Source organism: Bos taurus, chromosome 2 (assembly GCF_002263795.3).
Source record: "Bos taurus isolate L1 Dominette 01449 registration number 42190680 breed Hereford chromosome 2, ARS-UCD2.0, whole genome shotgun sequence".
NCBI lineage: Eukaryota > Metazoa > Chordata > Mammalia > Artiodactyla > Bovidae > Bos > Bos taurus.
Window position 1 is genome coordinate 10,294,629 of NC_037329.1, and position 18,230 is coordinate 10,312,858.

The window sequence follows — 18,230 nt, forward strand, 5'->3', positions numbered from 1 at the left end:
TTCACTTTCACTTTTCACTTTCATGCATTGGAGAAGGAAATGGCAACCCACTCTAGTATTCTTGCCTGGAGAATCCCAGGGACGTGGAAGCCTGGTTGGCTGCCGTCTATGGGGTCGCACAGAGTTGGACACGACTGAAGCGACTTAGCAGCAGTAGCAGCAGGAAGAGATTACAATGTGATAAATTTCTACAACTGAATCTTCTATTATTTCCCACAATGGCATTCTTCCCTAACTTCACTTCCCAAATTGTGTCACTAATCAATGCATTTATATATGTTTAGTACCTTGACTTGAAATACAATGATTTCAGTAGTTTCAATATATGTATGTATTCTGTCTACTTATAAAACATAATTTATTGAGTTTTCCCAGCACTACCACCAAACTATTAAATCAGTCTCTTTCTTTAATTGTCAGGTTCTCCAATAGGCTGTTGGAAACAGTTGCATTCAATTTTTGGTTGAACTCAAAAAGTGAAAGTGAAAGCATTTGTCATTCAGTCATGTCCAGACTCTTTGTGACCTTATGGCCTGTAGCCTGCCAGGCTCCTCTGTCTGTGGAATTCTCCAGGCAAGAATACTGGAGTGGGATGCCATTCCCTTCTCCAGGGGATCTTCTCAACCCAAAAACTGGACCTGGGTCTCCTGCATTACAGGCGTTGAACTCAAGGATGAATACTGTAAGAATCACTATCTTGAGTTATTATTTAAAGATAAGTTAAAGTCTACAAATCAGATATGCAGCTAGTAAGAATGACATGGGGCTTCCCAGGTGGCACTAGTAGTAAAGAACCTTCCTGCCAGTGCAGGAGACATAAGCAACTCTGGTTTGTATGACACACTTTTTTGATGGTACAATAACTCTTAACAGATGTATCCCAGTATGCTATGAGTAAGGTTCCATTTTCCTTATAAAAATTATTTCTAGTTATAGGTTCTAGTGACTAACTTCCATATACACAATTTCAGAACATGTGAAATACAATCCTTTCAAAAGTATATTGATTGCCCTCTGGAATAAAAGGGACTTCCTGGTGGCTCAAGGTAAAGAGTCTACCTACAAAGTGGGAGACGTGGGTTCGATCCTTGGGTCAGGAAGATCCTCTGGAGAAGGAAATGGCAACCCACTCCAGGACTCTTGCCTGGAAAATCCCATGGACACGAGGAGCCTCGAGGGCTACAGTCCATGGGGTCGCAAAGAGTCTGGATTGAAAATGTGACTCACATACAAAAACCCTTCTCCAAGTGGTGCTAGTGGTAAAGAATATGCCTGCTAATACAAGAGACATTTAAGAGAAGTGGTTCCATCCCATAGGATCGAAGAAGATTCCGTGAGTTGGGAAGATTCCCTGGAGAAGGAAATGGCAATCCATTTCAGTATTCTTGCCTGGAGGATTCCATGGACAAAAGAGCTGGAAAGCTACAGTTGATAAGATCTCAAAGAGTTCAGACACAACAGAAGTGACTTAGCACGCTTGCAGCTGCAGATTCCTCACTTAGATAACTTGTGTATAATTCATTCCTTTTATTCATATCTAGCTCCAGGAATAACTCATTGTAAGGCCTGCATAGTTAGTACAAGTCCAGGATCTCTTATGTGGTTCCATTGTGGAGACAGGTGATTCAGTCAGTCAGTTCAGTCAGTTCAGTTGCTCAATCGTGTCCTACTCTTTGCGACCCCATGAACTGCAGCACGTCAGGCCTCCCTGAACTCCTTATTGCCAAATTCAGACTGAAATTGAAGAAAGTAGGGAAAATCACTAGACCATTCATGTATGACCTAAGTCAAATTCATTGTGATTATACAGTGGAAGTGAGAAATAGATTTAAGGGCCTAGATCTGATAGATAGAGTGCCTGATGAACTATGGAATGAGGTTCATGACATTGTACAGGAGACAGGGATCAAGACCATCCCCATGGAAAAGAAATGCAAAAAAGCAAAATGGCTGTCTGGGGAGGCCTTACAAATAGCTCTGAAAAGTAGAGAAGCGAAAAGCAAAGGAGAAAAGGAATGATATAAGTATCTGAATGCAGAGTTCCAAAGAACAGCAACGAGAGAGAAGAAAGCCTTCCTTAGCGATCAGTGCAAATAAATAGAGGAAAACAACAGAATGGGAAAGACTAGAGATCTCTTCAAGAAAATTAGAGATACCAAGGGAATATTTCATGCAAAGATGAGCTCGATAAAGGACAGAAATGGTATGGACCTAACAGAAACAGAAGATATTAAGAAGAGATGGCAAGAATACACAGAAGAACTGTACAAAAAAGATCCCCACGACTAAGATAATCACGATGGTGTGATCACTCACCTAGAGCCAGACATCCTGGAATGTGAAGTCAAGTGGGACTTAGAAAGCATCACTACGAACAAAGCTAGTGGAGGTGATGGAATTCCAGTTGAGCTATTTCATATCCTGAAAGATGATGCTGTGAAAGGGCGGCACTCAATATGCCAGCAAATTTGGAAAACTCAGAGGTGGCCACAGGACTGGAAAAGGTCAGTTTTCATTCCAATCCCAAAGGAAGGCAATTCCAAAGAATGCTCAAACTACCGCACAATCACGCTCATCTCACACCTAGTAAAGTAATGCTCAAAATTCTCCAAGCCAGGCTTCAGTAATACGTGAACTGTGAATTTCCAGATGTTCAAGCTGGTTTTAGAAAAGGCACAGGAACCAGAGATCAAATTGCCAACATCCGCTGAATCATGGAAAAAGCAAGAGAGTTCCAGAAAAACATCTATTTCTGCTTTATTGACTATGCCAAAGCCTTTGACTGTGTGGATCACAATAAACTGTGGACAATTCTTCAGTAGATGGGAATACCACACCACCTGACCTGCCTCTTGAGAAACCTATATGCAGGAGAGGAAGCAATAGTTAGAACTGGACATGGAACAACAGACTGGTTCGAAATAGGAAAAGGAGTACGTCAAGGCTGTATATTGTCATCCTGCTTATTTAACTTGTATGCAGAGTATATCATGAGAAACGCTGGACTGGAAGAAACACAAGCTGGAAACAGGATTACCAGGAGAAATATCAATAACCTCAGATATGCAGATGACACCACCCTTATGGCAGAAAGTGAAGAGGAACTAAAAAGCCTCTTGATGAAAGTGAAAGAGGAGAGTGAAAATTTGGCTTAAAGCTCAACATTCAGAAAACTAAGATCATGGCAACTGGTCCCATCATTTCATGGGAAATAGATGGGGAAACAGTGGAAACAATGTCAGACTTTATATTTTGGGGCTCCAAAATCACTGCAGATGGTGACTGCAGCCATGAAATTAAAAGATGCTTACTCCTTGGAAGGAAAGTTATGACCAACCTAGATAGCATATTGAAAAGCAGAGACATTACTTTGCCAACAAAGGTCCGTCTAGTCAAGGCTGTGGTTTTTCCAGTGGTTACTTATGGATGTGAGAGTTGGACTGTGAAGAAAGCTGAGTGCTGAAGAATTGATGCTTTTGAACTGTGGTGTTGGAGAAGAGTCTTGAGAGTCCCTTGGACTGAAAGGAGATCCAACCAGTCCATTCTGAAAGAGATTAGCCCTGGGATTTCTTTGGAAGGAATGATGCTAAAGCTGAAACTCCAATACTTTGGCCACCTTATGGGAAGAGTTGACTCACTGGAAAGACTCTGATGCTGGGAGGGATTGTGGGCAGGAGGAGAAGGGGACGGCAGAGGATGAGATGGCTGGATGGCATCACTGACTCAATGGACGTGAATCTGAGTGAACTCCGGGAGATGGTGATGGACAGGGAGCCCTGGCATGCTGCGATTCATGGGGTTGCAAAGAGTCGGACACGACTGAGCGACTAAACTGAACTGAACTGAATTGAGGCCTCCCTGTCCATCACCAACTCCTGGAGTTCACTCAAACTCACGTCAGTCGAGTCGGTGATGCCATCCAGCCATCTCATCCTCTGTCATCCCCTTCTCCTCCTGCCCCCAATCCCTCCCACCATCAGAGTATTTTCCAGTGAGTCAACTCTTCACATGAAGTAGTCAAAGTACTGGAGTTTCAACTTCAGCATCATTCCTTCCAAAGAAATCCCAGGGCTGATCTCCTTTAGAATGGACTGGTGGATCTCTTTGCAGTCCAAGAGACTCTTAAGAGTCATCTCCAACACCACAGTTCAAAAGCATCAATTCTTCAGCACTCAGCTTTCTTCACAGTCCAACTCTCATATCCATCATGACTACTGGAAAAACCATAGCCTTGACTAGACGGACCTTTGTTGGCAAAGGAATTCAGAATTTTTACTATTTGTGGGGAAGGTGAGTTAGGTCTTTTCCAATTTTATATGTAGACACTGCGTGAATCTGTTCTATCCACTGTTTTGCCTTTTATTTAAATGTCAAATCTGGGTGTTTGGGCATTCATTACTAAGCATAAATAGTTTTATTCTGTGAATAAGCAAGCAAGGAGAAATCCTGTGTTGCTTTGGGAATAGGTTCCTAAGTAGCATGCATCTATCACGTTGCAGACTATTTGATAAATAGTGTAAGTTGCCTATTCCATGTTATTTCCACTGTGTCACACAATGCAGTGCAAGTGTAGTCTGAGGTTCTGTTAAATTATCCTCAATTCAAACTGCATGAAGTGTACAATGACATCATAATAAAATCTCTCAATGGCAATCTTCTTTGGGATTTGGGTTCAGTAGGTGGACCTAAAATATATCACATGGATCTAATTATTAGTCTGAATAATGTCCAGGGTGAATGTTGTGGTTTCCTAGATCCCTCTTTCAGTGGCAGTGAGAATATCTCCCCCTTCACTGTCTATTTCTTCATGCATGCCTGCTTTGACAGGCTTCATGGGATTCACCAAGATACAGATGGTCTGTGCACAGTTCCCTCAAGCATAATACAACATTGTGATACTAGTTGTCAGGATCTTAACTTGCACACTGTTCTTTGGTTATTTTCAAATTTTGGACTTGCTGTAGGAAGTCAAATGAAAACTATTTGCAGAAAAGATACTAGAGCAAAAGTTGAATTAAAGGGTCAAGCATTTGAGTTGAAACTAAATCTTATGTAAAAATCACTGACAATTTTTTTTTTGGCTTGTCATTGATATTATTTTTGTATAACCTCTGATAATATTAAGCATTGGTTAAGGTGTTTCTATTTATTAAACTAAAAAAAAAATAAATACAAGGGCTTTTTCTTTTTTCCAAATACACTAAAGTGCAAATATTTACCCTCTAATCCTAAAATTCATATGCTTCATGGGATAACAACAAGTAATTAAAATTGATGTAAAATCATAATATTTAAATTGATACTTAATCTACTTATACAGTAATTTGTACGCAGATTTGCTGAGACTTATTTTTATCCAGATATTGTGATAGTGTCTAAACAAGGTTTCTGTGTATTTGAAGAGCTTTTTTATTCAAAGGAAAGTGTCCACAAAGCTTTGAAAGAAAGTTATATAAACCTACTGGTTTAAACAGATTGTTTAATTTAGATTTTCTACTTTGCTCTTGATTTCTAGCCTTTAACTTCTCACTCTCTCAAAGTACTTTGAAATGAACTAATGTGCCAAACATGTAGAGAAATTAGAAATTTGGCTCCAGCAAAGAAATTATTTCCAGGGGAAAAGAAAGTTGTGAAGAAAATGTTTTAGAAATGAGGAGAACAGCATGTAATGGCAATGGGAAAAGTGAGCATTTGAGCTCTCATTACCACATGAATTTTAATTCTGGCCGAATAGCCATCCTGTAAGTGCAAGGCCACATCCATCGAAGGAATTGGTTTTCTAAGTCACTGCCCTCTTCAGGTTGCTCAGTGGTAAAGAATCTGCTTGCCAATGCAGGAGTCATAGGTTTGACCCCTGAGTCGACCCCTGGGTTGGGAAGATCCCATGAAGGAGGAAATGGCAACCCGCTCCAGTATTCCTGCCTGGGAAATCTCATATCAGATACACGAAGAGTTGGACACTGCTGAGTGAGTAAGCATGTGCACATGCCTTTTCATGGTAATACATGGGAATTATCACAGTAAAACACATGGCTTTATACGTCTTCATTGGGTTCTTCACACTACTGAGACTAGTGTCATTTTTTAACTTTCACAAGGATGTGATGGAAGAAAAGATTTTCAGCTTAAGTGATTGTATAGGTTCCACAGATACAATGTTTGCTACTTACGGGGATAGTCTATATACATTTGGTGAATGGTCATTAGGTCAGCATATAAGAAGATATGGAAAGCATAGTTCTCTATGTCTTGAGGATAAGTAGCAATTAGCTTCTACCAACTACTTTATGTTTTTCATGTGTCTTTGTTCATTTCTGACTATAATCAGTCAAGGTTGAATTGGATACTAATTGTCTAGGTCTATGCTGTCCAATGGCACCCCACTCCAGTACTCTTGCCTGGAAAATCCCATGGACGGAGGAGCCTGGTGCGCTGCAGTCGATGGGGTCGCTGAGGGTCGGACGTGACTGAACGACTTCACTTTCGCTTTCCACTTTCATGCATTGGAGAAGGAAATGGCAACCCACTCCAGTGTTCTTGCTTGGAGAATCCCAGGGACGGGGGAGCCTGGTGGGCTGCTGTCTGTGGGGTCGCACAGAGTCGGACATGACTGAAGCGACTTAGCTGTAGCAGTAAAATGTAACTATTTAAATTTTAATTTTTTAAAAGAAATAAAAGAAACATTCAGTTCCTTGGTTACACTAGCATATTTTACGTGCACAATAGCTACAGTGGTCGTTGAATACAATATTGGACTGTTCAGAATGAACACCGCTGTCATCATAGAAAGCTCTGTTGGATATTGTTAATCCAGATGCTAAATACTGAAGGTAAAGTATCTTCCTTCACAGAGAAACATCTGATTAGTACCTATGTCATAGTTATATTTACTTTGGGACTACCTGAGCATAATCTTGGGAGATGCATTATTGTGAAATTCTTTGGGTGGCATTGGTTTTAGCATTTTTAAAACATTCTAATAGTGCACTATTAGTTTAAATGGATCAACTCTTTTGCCTAATACGCGATTTTTAAACTTTGTTTCAATATCATCGTTATTTTGAAATAGAACATTTGCCTTATTTGGAATAAAGATAATCCTTGAGGGATAGCAAAATTATCTGTCCTCTAAAGTTAAATTCACAAGAAGGATAACTAAGAAAATTTTAAGCTAGTCACCTCTCGCTTGTCATTCTTCTTATCCAACAAATTCCCTGTATAACTAGGAAACACACAGGGATTTCATTGCATGGGGAATGGATTTAAAATGGAATTATTCATATCTTTTATTTCTCTCCATTTATCTTCAATAAAGAAATAAGATTTTAAAGTAGAGAGCTCACATAATGTAAAACATTTACTCAAATTAGCTACTATTTTATTTTTCTCATTCTTTTCGCAGCCCTATAAATTATACATTTAGAGTTGCCATTAAATATCCTTTCATGGCTGTAATTACCTTACTTTTGCTGTTTAACAATATTATGCATGCATATAGAAGCTTAATTTACTCAGATAAAATTTACAAGTCTAAAATCATCAAGATGAAATTCAAGGATCCCCATCAAATGAACCTGTCTTACCACTCTAGCTATTTCTTCTGAATGCTCCCAAACAATCCTCTGTCCTAATGTCACTGTTTAAATTGTCATTTTTCTATGACTATACTCAAGTCTCTCAACTGTGCAAAAACCAGGATTATTACCTGGAGCCATGTAAAGGCATTAAAGTCCTCACACTCTTTGCTTGTTCACTGTATCATTCTTTATTCTCTGATGTCTGTGGATGGCAGCCTTAATTTGTCAGCACTCTTTGGAAATCAGTGCACAAACTCAAAGTTTGAGAAGCCATGTCTGTTTCCTAGATGGATGGACAGAGTCTAACATTATGCAGAGTGAAAAGGATTAGCCTCAGTGGACGGTGGATTTGATATGTGCTATTGTTTGATGGGGAAATTAGAACAAAAAACATTTACCACCTTGATAACCTTCTTTACAGATCTCATATTTTGAACACTTATATTTCAATAATGTATTGGAAAATATCAACCCTTGATTTTATACTTTTCCTACTGTCACTGTTTTGGTAGAGTAAGATATTTTGAAAAACACACAAGAAAGAAGAAAGAATAATAAACCACTTTGTGTGTACACCCAGATCTATTAGAACTTAATAATGTTTACACTGCTGGCCTCTTGTTTGGTTAGAACAATTTTTGCTTTTTGTTTGTCCTTTTAAACTTTTAAAAAAGAAAAGAACATTATAGATGTGGTTAAGCCCCCCTATGAACATTTTCCAATATCTTTTCCTATCTTCTCCAGAAATAATCCCTAATTTCAATTTGGTATTTACCAAGTTAGGCCACTTTGGAAGGTGACAATAAGCAGAGACTTTAAGGTTTTGTTGCTATTGGATATAAAAACTTTATTCCAGTACATTTTCTGAAGTCTCTTGTATTAACAGCAGAATTTAATGTTTAATCATTCTTTTCTTAAAAGTTGATTGGTGTCATTATTTTGTTCCTGCTTTTAAATGATAGAGTAATATAAGCTAGTTGCTCAGTCATGTCCAACTCTTTGAAACCCTATTGACTGTAGCCTGCCTCTGTCCATGGAATTCTGCAGGCAAGGATACTGGAGTGGGTAGCCATTTCCTTCTCCAGGGGAATCTTCCAGACCCAGGGATTGAACCCAGGACTCCTGCATTGAAGGCAGATTCTTTACCATCTAAGCCACCAGGGAAGCCCAAATGATATAGTATCTGGATATAAAATTTTACACCAACAGGTTTTTATTTTGGAAATTTGAAGATATTACTTTATAGATTTTTGGCTTCTTACATGAAAAGGTTTCTGTCATACAGATTGCCAAGTTTTTAAAAGCAATCTGTCTTTTCACTCTGGCATTTTATATATATATTAGCTCTATATTTTAATGGCCTGCAGTTTTGCTATAATATGACTACCTGTGGATTTGTATTTATTGATTTATTCTGCCTAGTATTGAGAATATATTTTTATCTACTAGTCATATACCTTTGTGCAAAATTCTCAACTATTACCCTTCATTCCTTTTGTAAATTTGTTTTCTGTAACACCTATTAGGTATCTATTTCTTAATTACTTTTATGACATTGATATTTTTATCTCTCTATGCTATATCTTGAGTAATTTATTCAATTCTGTTTTCACTTTGAAGATTATTTCTTTGATTGTTCTATTTTTATTGTTAAACTGGGATTTTCATTTCAGTGATTATATTTTTTAACTATAATACTTCTTTCCTTTATCTAAAATTCTTGTTTCATTTCTTCCTGTTTTATTATATAATTTATTATTTTTTATTTCACAGCTTATAAGCTTTCATTTATTTCTGAATATTCATAGTATTTATATTAAAGTTTGCTAAATTGTTCTATGAAGTTAAATACCTTCTGGAGTGCATACCTATTTTGATGTTGACATTTGCTGCCTTTCTTAGCATTAAGTTTTTCCTTTCTTTTTTTTTTTTTGAAATGATGAGTTTTGTGGTTGCCTTAAACCAACACTCAGGCAACTGGTTCAGAGCCCAATCTTATAATCTGGGTCAAGGAGTGTTTTTAGGTCTGTTCCTGGCCATGCAGTTCAGTTTTGTATTTTGATCTTTTTGCCTATAGTTTCCTGTCTGTCACAGTTACATTCAGCAGATTGGAAACAGTTTGGACCCACCTTCTTTATAGAGTATGCTGGCCCAATTCTAAACCTTCCCACCTCCTGGCATCAGGTCACAAGCCTGACTCTGATCCATGTCCCTCTTGGAGTAAATATTGATATTCATTACCTCTCCACAGCCAAACCTGAGACGTTGCCTATCTCTGGCTCCACAGGGCAGCACACCTGCTACTTTGGTCCCGTTAGCCAGTTAAGCATTATTTTGTTTCTGGCTCTCAAAACTATTTGTCTTGTATTTGAGCCCAGTCAGACACTTTTTCTTTTCTTATATTTTGCCTATAATTGTTTTGTTTTTAAAGTAGAGAAATAAGTGCTTTAAAGCATGAAATCCCTGCCATCTTACTGGAATTTGCTCTTCTGTCAGCTTTTTATTTCAAAGTACTGTGTTTAGAATACTAGGCTTAAACTATTGCATTTAAAAATGTTACAAGGTGTGTTACCTATTAAGACTATGCTCAGGGAGAGGAATTTCTCCCTTTGTCACTTCCCAATTAAGCCTAGAGTATAATAAGAAAGTTACATTCCCCCAGCTCTTTCTTGTGATTATCTGAGAAGCCATAATAATGGGAATCCCAACTCCTACTAATCAATGTTGTTGCACTGATGATTAGCAGGGCATAGTGTAGTAGTTCACAGTATTGTTGTTGACATTCTTATTTACATAAAAATGCAGTTATTTGGAGGACCTTTTTAGAGTATGTATTTGAGACAATTTTTTCTAATTCTCCCTGACCTAACATAGAAGTGAGAACACAGATAAAGCTTTAAACGTAGTTTCTAAGTAAGCAATGTTTCTGAGATAAGAGTTACTTTAAATATGACCTAGTTAAACTTTTCATGTATAGATGAAGAAATTTGAGTTCAGATATCTTAAGTGATTTTCATAAACACACAAGATATTGAATAGTGATAATGAATAATGAACAGGCCAAAGTTCTTTTAGTTTACTTGTCTCCGTGACTAGATTTGAAGTTCCTGAATATAATGAACTGAAACAAGTCTTTGAATGACACACAGCATCTAATAAAAGTCTCGCCCATAATAGTTACTCAGAAATTATTAGGAGATAATGAGTTCAGATAATTTAAGAAAGTTAGGAAAATAATGTGGCTTAGTTACTATTATTTGTATTATTGAACTATCATTAATCCTATTTACCCACAAAACATATATCATTTTAATGACAATCTGTAGAAAAACCTCTTAAATTTGGGCTTTTTTTTATCCCTCAGAATGTCTTAAGGTATTTAGTATTATACAATAGAGCTATTTCCATAGCAACTTAATCACTTTGCAGACATTAGAAATGCAAATGTACTTTCACTGTAAATGGTAATAGTGTGACAGGAACTCAATATATGCTCACATTGTAAGGAAACACCTAGAAAATTGAACAGAATTTACAAAAAATGATTTATATACATCAGACAATAAGCAGAACAGGACCATGGTCCCTGAGAGAAAGAAAACAAGTTTTTTTGTTGAAGTGAGCCTTACAGTTGTCCCAATTTCACGTTACCTGCAAGCAGTTTCCAGTTCAGTTTGTTCAGTCACTCAGTTGTGTACGACTGTTTGCAATCCTATTGACTGCAGCAGGACAGGCTTCCCTGTTCATCACCAACTCCTAGAGCCTGCTTAAACTCATGTTCATTGAGTCGGTGATGCCATCCAACCATCTCATCCTCTGTCATACCCTTCTCCTGCTTTCAGTCTTTTCTAGCATCAAGGTCTTTTCCAACGAGTCAGTACTTCACATCAAGTGGCCAAAGCATTGGAGCTTCAGCTTCAACATCAGTCCTTCCAAAGAATATTCAGACTGATTTCCTTTAAGACTGATTGGTTTGATCTCCTTGCAGTCCACAAGAATCTCAATAAATCTTTTCCAACACCACATTTCAAAAGCATCAATTCTTCAGTGCTCAGCTTTCTTTATAGCCCAAGTTTCACAATCATACATGCCTGCTGGAAACCATAGCTTTGACTAGACAGACCTTTATTGGCAAAGTAATGTCTCTGTTTTTGTATGCTGTCTAGGTTGGTCATAGCTTTTCTTCCAAGAAGCAAGTGTCTTTTAATTTCATGGTTGCAGTCACCATCTGCAGTAATTATAGAGCCCAAGAAAATAAAGTCTATCATTTTTTCCACTGTTTCCCCATCTATTTGCCATTAAGTGATGGGCCAAGATGTCATGATCTTCGTGTTTTGAATGTTGAGTTTTTAGCCAGCTTTTTCACTCTCCTCTTTTCACTTTCATCGAGAGGCTCCTCAGTTCCTCTTTGCTTTCTGCCATAAGGGTGGTATCATCTGCATATCTGAGGTTATTGATATTTCTCCCAGCAATCTTGATTCCAGGTTGTGCTTCATCCAGCCCAGCATTTTGCATGATGTACTCTGCACAGAAGTTAAATAAGCAGGGCAGCAATATACAGCCTTGATGTACTCCTTTCCCAAATTGGAACCAGTCCATTGTTCCATGTCAAGTTCTATAAGTTGCTTCTTGTCCTGCATACAGATTTCTCAGGAGTCAGGTAAGGTGGTCTGATGTTCCCATCTCTTGAAGAATTTTCCACAGTTTATTGTGGTCCACACAGTCAAAGGCTTTGGCATAGTCAATAAAGCAGAAATAGGTGTTTTTTTGGACCTCTCTTGCTTTTTCCATGATCCAGCAGATGTTGGCAATCTGATCTCTGGTTCCTCTGCCTTTTCTAAAACCAGCTTGAACATCTGGAAGTTCATGTTCATGTATTGCTGAAGCCTGGCTTGGAGAATTTTGAGCATTACTTTACTAGCATGTGAGATGAGTGCAATTGTGCGTAGTTTGAGCATTCTTTGGCATTGCCTTTCTTTGGGATTGGAATGAAAGCTGACCTTTTCTAGTCCTGCGGCCACTGCTGAGTTTTCCACATTTGTTGGCATATTGAGTGCAGCACTTTCACAGCATCATCTTTCAGGATTTGAAAGAGCTCAACTGGAATTCCATCACCTCCACTAGCTTTGTTCATAGTGATGCTTTCTAAGGCCCACTTGACTTCACATTCCAGTATGTCTGGCTCTAGGTCAGTGATCACACCATCATAATTATCTGGGTGGTGAAGCTCTTTTTTGTACAGTTCTTCTGTGTATTTTTGCCACCTCTTCTTAATATCTTCTGCTTCTGTTAGGTCCATACCATTTCTGTCCTTTATCGAGCCCATGTTTGCATGAAATGTTCCCTTGGTATCTCTAATTTTCTTGAAGAGATATCTAGTCTTTCCCATTCTATTGTTTTCCTCTATTTCTTTGCATTGATCGCTGAGGAAGGCTTTCTTATCTCTTCTTGCTATTCTTTGGAATTCTGCATTCAGATGTTTATATCTTTCCTTTTATCCTTTGCTTCTCACTTCTCTTCTTTTCACAGCTATTTGTAAGGCCTTCCCAGACAGCCATTTTGCTTTTTTGCATTTCTTTTCCATGAGGATGGTCTTGGTCCCTGTCTCCTGTACAATGTCACGAACCTCATAGTCCATAGTTCATCAGGCACTCTATCTATCAGATCTAGTCCCTTAAATCTATTTCTCACTTCCACTGTATAATCATAAAGGATTTGATTTAGGTCATACCTGAATGGTCTAGTGTTTTTCCCTTCTTTCTTCAATTTAAGTCTGAGTTTGGCAATAAGGAGAAAACCAAGTAAGATGGTAGGTGTTGCAAGAGGGTATCAGAGGGCAGACACACTGAAACCATAATCACAGAAAACCAGTCAATCTAATCACACTAGGACCACAGCCTTGTCTATCTCATTGAAACTAAGCCATGCCCTTGGGGCCATCCAAGATGGGCGGGTCATGGTTGAGAGGTCTGACAGAATGTGGTCCACTGGAGAAGGGACTGAAGCAAAGCACTTCAGTATTCTTGCCTTGAGAACTCCATGAACAGTATGAAAAGGCAAAATGATAGGATACTGAAAGAGGAACTCCCCAGGTCAGTAGGTGCCCAATATGCTGCTGGAGATCAGTGGAGAAATAACTCCAGAAAGAATGAAGGAATGGAGCCAAAACAAAAAGAATACCCAGCTGTGGATGTGACTGGTGGCAGAAGCAAGGTCTGATGCTGTAAAGAGCAATATTGCATAGGAAGCTGGAATGTCAGGTCCATGGATCAAGGCAAATTGGAAGTGGTCAAACAGGAGATGGAAAGAGTGAACGTCGACATTCTAGGAATCAGCGAATGAAAATGGACTGGAATTGGTGAATTTAACTCAGATGACCATTATATTTACTACTGCAGGCAGGAATCCCTTAGAAGAAACGGAGTAGCCATCATGGTCAACAAGAGAGTCCAAAATGCAGTACTTGGATGCAATCTCAAAAATGACAGAATGATCTCTGTTCGTTTCCAAGGCAAACCATTCAATATCACAGTAATCCAAGTCTATGCCCCAACCAGTAATGCTGAAGAAGCTGAAGTTGAACGGTTCTATGAAGACCTACAAGACCTTTTAGAACTAACATCCAAAAAAGATGTCCTTTTCATTGTAGGGGACTGGAGTACAAAAGTAGGAAGTCAAGAAACACCTGGAGTTACAGGCAAATTTGGCCTTGGAATACGGACTGAAGCAGAGCAAAGGCTAATAGAGTTTTGCCAAGAGAACACACTGGTCATAGCAAACATCTTCTTCTAACAACATAAGAGAAGACTCTATACATGGAAATCACCAGATGGTCAACACCGAAATCAGATTGATTAGATTCTTTGCAGCCAAAGATGTAGAAGCTCTATCTATAGAGTCAGCAAAAACAAGATGGGGAGCTGACTGTGGCTCAGATCATGAACTCCTTATTGCCAAATTCAGACTTAAATTGAAGAAAGTAGGGGTATAAATCAGTACTAGGCTAAAAGCTGCTCTAGAACCAATTAAAAATACTTAAAAGATAGATACAACACATTTCAAATGACTTTACTGGACAACTAAGCAAATACAAAGCTTTCAAAGAAATATTAAAGTATAGCACCAAACAATAATATACTTGTATATAGAAGATCTAATGAAAAACAACAATGCAAAAGGGAAAGATGGTGATGTGTACAATATGGCAAAGATTAAAGGTTCTCAGCTTTTGCCCTGCTTTCAGACTAACAGATTAGCTTGCTACAATGTCATAGATGTTAGTAGAAGACACAGCACCCCTGGATCAGAAACAAAGGGCTTTACCGTGCATGCCATGGCAGCCTGTGGTGAGCTTCAAGTTCACATTGTTTCCCTTGTCATTGCCAAGTCCCACTTGGGAATGTCAGCAGAAATTGCAGAACTGAATCCAGGTAGATGCTGTACACACAATGGTTTTGTGTCAGAGATGAGGAACACCCACGTCTGAGGACACTCCCTATTTTATAAGGCGCTATAAAGCAAACCTGCTAAATCTGTGTCTCAGAGGAGACATTGTCTTTATTAGAATGTCAAGAAATAAATCTGCCCCCTTCTCTGGAGGGAGACACTATCTCTATCTTCCAAGGCTGTTTGCTGTACAAATGTCCTTGAAAACAGTCTGGAGCAAAAGCTGATATGAGAAATGTAGAAATGCCATGAATTATCTCCTGAAACAATAGTAAAAAATTTTTTTGCTCATGTAACCTTTATAAATATTTGCCTGTGTTCTATATCTATCTTTTACACATGTATACAGTTACATTAATGTATAATTATTATAATTTATCTATAAAAAAGCATTCAATGAAAGTAATGTATATTATGTTTTTGCATAAAACATTATAAGCAACTTTTATTGATGATTCTGTTTGGCTTAGGTGTTAATATGCAGGATAGATTTCATTAACAGTAGCTTTTATTACTGTTATAGTGGTAATTTGGAAATGACCATATGATAAGACTGTGATATTCATATTTAGTCAGAATAACCACATGCAGACTTTAAAATTATTCTAAATGTATGAAAATCAAACATAGTTTACAGATAATTTAAATACTTTCACAATGGAGATTATCTCAATGAATAATTACATCATAGAAATGTAGCAATTATAATAGATAGGTATCATTTATCTTACTAAGATCAGTTTTCAAGATGAAAACTGTAATAACCCACAAGTCTGCTGAATAGGTTATTCAATGAAACTTTTCTTGCGTACAAATTGCTGATTGATGATCACTGCTCAAACAGTTAAATCTCATGTTTATTGTGCTTTGCCCACTAGCATAGCTTAAAAGTATCTGGTTTATATAAGTACAAACATCCTAGGTCAGGCATGGCTTGAATCTGAGGCAAGTGTAATAGAAGTGAAAATAATAATGGTTATTATTTTTACAAAAATAGAAATGTTATTTTTATAATTTATTATTATAAAGTCTTCTCTTTAGAGTTTTTATATATATTCTTTATTTTGTTTAATATTCACAGAGCATGCACAAGGTGGGGAATGTAACCTTTTAAAAGATAGATGATAAAACAGACTCAAAAAAGTATTATGATTGATCCCAAATTGTATATATCGCCAGAACCAGGATTCGAACACATGTTGGTTTGATTTCAATAACCACAGTCTTTCCCTCATGCCACTGTACTTTCTTGTGTGTTACTAGTTAAGAACAGGGGTTAGCAAACTGTGTTCTGTGGGTCAAAGCTGGTACAAATTTTTAAAAATAGTTGTTATACAGCAACAAGCGTTCACTTATGGATTGTCTTTAGTAGCTGCTTTTGCTGCAATGGCAGAGTTTAGTGGGAGGGTTGAGTAATTATAACAGAGACCATATGGCTCACAATGACAAACATATTTATTAGTTGGATCCTTTAGAAAAAAATTCGTGACCTCTGCTTTAGAGTAGTTACGTAAGTTTATGAATGCATTGCAAAAATAAATATATTTTATAAAATGAGGATAAATGTGAGCCAAATTTTCTTCATTATCTTTTGGATCTTGAAATTAATAAAAAAACTATTTTGGAGAGAAATATTCATGAGTATCTTGTGGGAATTCTGAGCTGAGACCCTAAACAACTGGGCAGTAGCTCCTTTTGTGAGAAAGAGAGGTATTTTCAAGTGATCCAGAGAGGAAAAATGGTTAAAGAAATCCAGTTGGTGATGGTTTGTGGGGCTGACTGCTGAGGATTGGTATACCAAGTGATCTTAAACAATGACTGGGCACTTGGCTAGGGGAGCCAAAAATGTTGACAAATGGTAGTGAGTGAAGAGAAATAATAATAATAATCTTGCTAATAATCTTGGTATAAGCAGTACTGGTTTTGATTCTGATATTAAGTCAGAAAGTATTTGTTTATTCAAACAGAGAATATTTCAGTAAAAGATAAGTACTGATGGATTTAAGAACTAGCATTATTTTGTCAAGAAAAAAAGTCTCTGAGAAAGTCTATGACTATATTTGATGCTGAAATATTATTCAGCTAGTGTGTCTTACTTGAGTAGCACAGTCTGTGCTAAACTTAAATTTTCATCAGCTTGTAAACTTTGGTATTAAAAGCTTTAGTACTCTTGCATCTTCTCCTGAGAGTTATGGGAAAACTAAAGAGATAATATGAACCCTTATCATTGTACCTTATAGTAAAATAACTTAACCCCAAATTAATTAAAATGACACATCAAATCAGAAATTAATTAAATAACATGTCACAGTTATGTTCTTCTTAGCTCTCTACTAACTAAAAATTAAATAAAGATGCTGGAATTATAACTCCTTAGACTTCTAAAAGAAAGGACAGAATTTCAAAACCATGAAATAGCACAAATACTTCATTTAACTATTCTCATTCTTCTTTCTTCACATATTCTCACTGAACCAAGAAGTCATTGCCAGTTCCTTTTGTCAAACATTCATTCATTTTACTTATATAAATAAGATCTAAGAAAGATGGGGGATTGAGTAAGTAAAAAAGGTTATAAACTAAAGATTATTGCAGAGTTTGGAAGTTTCCCAGCTTTCCTAGGGCCTGTCCTTAGAAGATGTTTTATTTGTGCTACCAGGAGACTAGATTTCTGCCTGAAGTCTAGATTTCTATATGTAATAAAGAGGTAGCAGAATAACCATGGTGTTAGGAGAAAGATAGCTCATTAGTTGGAGGTAGAATTCAGACTGTTCCAGTCAGAGAAGAATGTGAAAAGTGATTGCTGCTGCTGCTGCTGCTAAGTCACTTCAGTCGTGTCCAACTCTGCGCGACCCCATAGACAGAAGCCCACCAGGCTCTCCTGTCCCTGGGATTCTCCAGGCAAGAACACTGGAGTGGGTTGCCATTTCCTTCTCCAATGCACGAAAGTGAAAAGTGAAAGTGAAGTCGCTCAGTCGTACCTGACTCTTAGCAACCCCATGGACTGCAGCCTACCAGGCTCCTCCGTCCATGGGATTTTCCAGGCAGGAATACTGGAGTGGGGTGCCATTCAGCAATTATATTGCTGAGCACATGTCTAAGGGGATAGTTGCAACACACAAATTTCTTTTTACAAATTTTGCTATCAGTAGTGTTACTCTTCAATACTCATTAATGCTTCTGGGTGAAATTTTTCATTTACTTGTA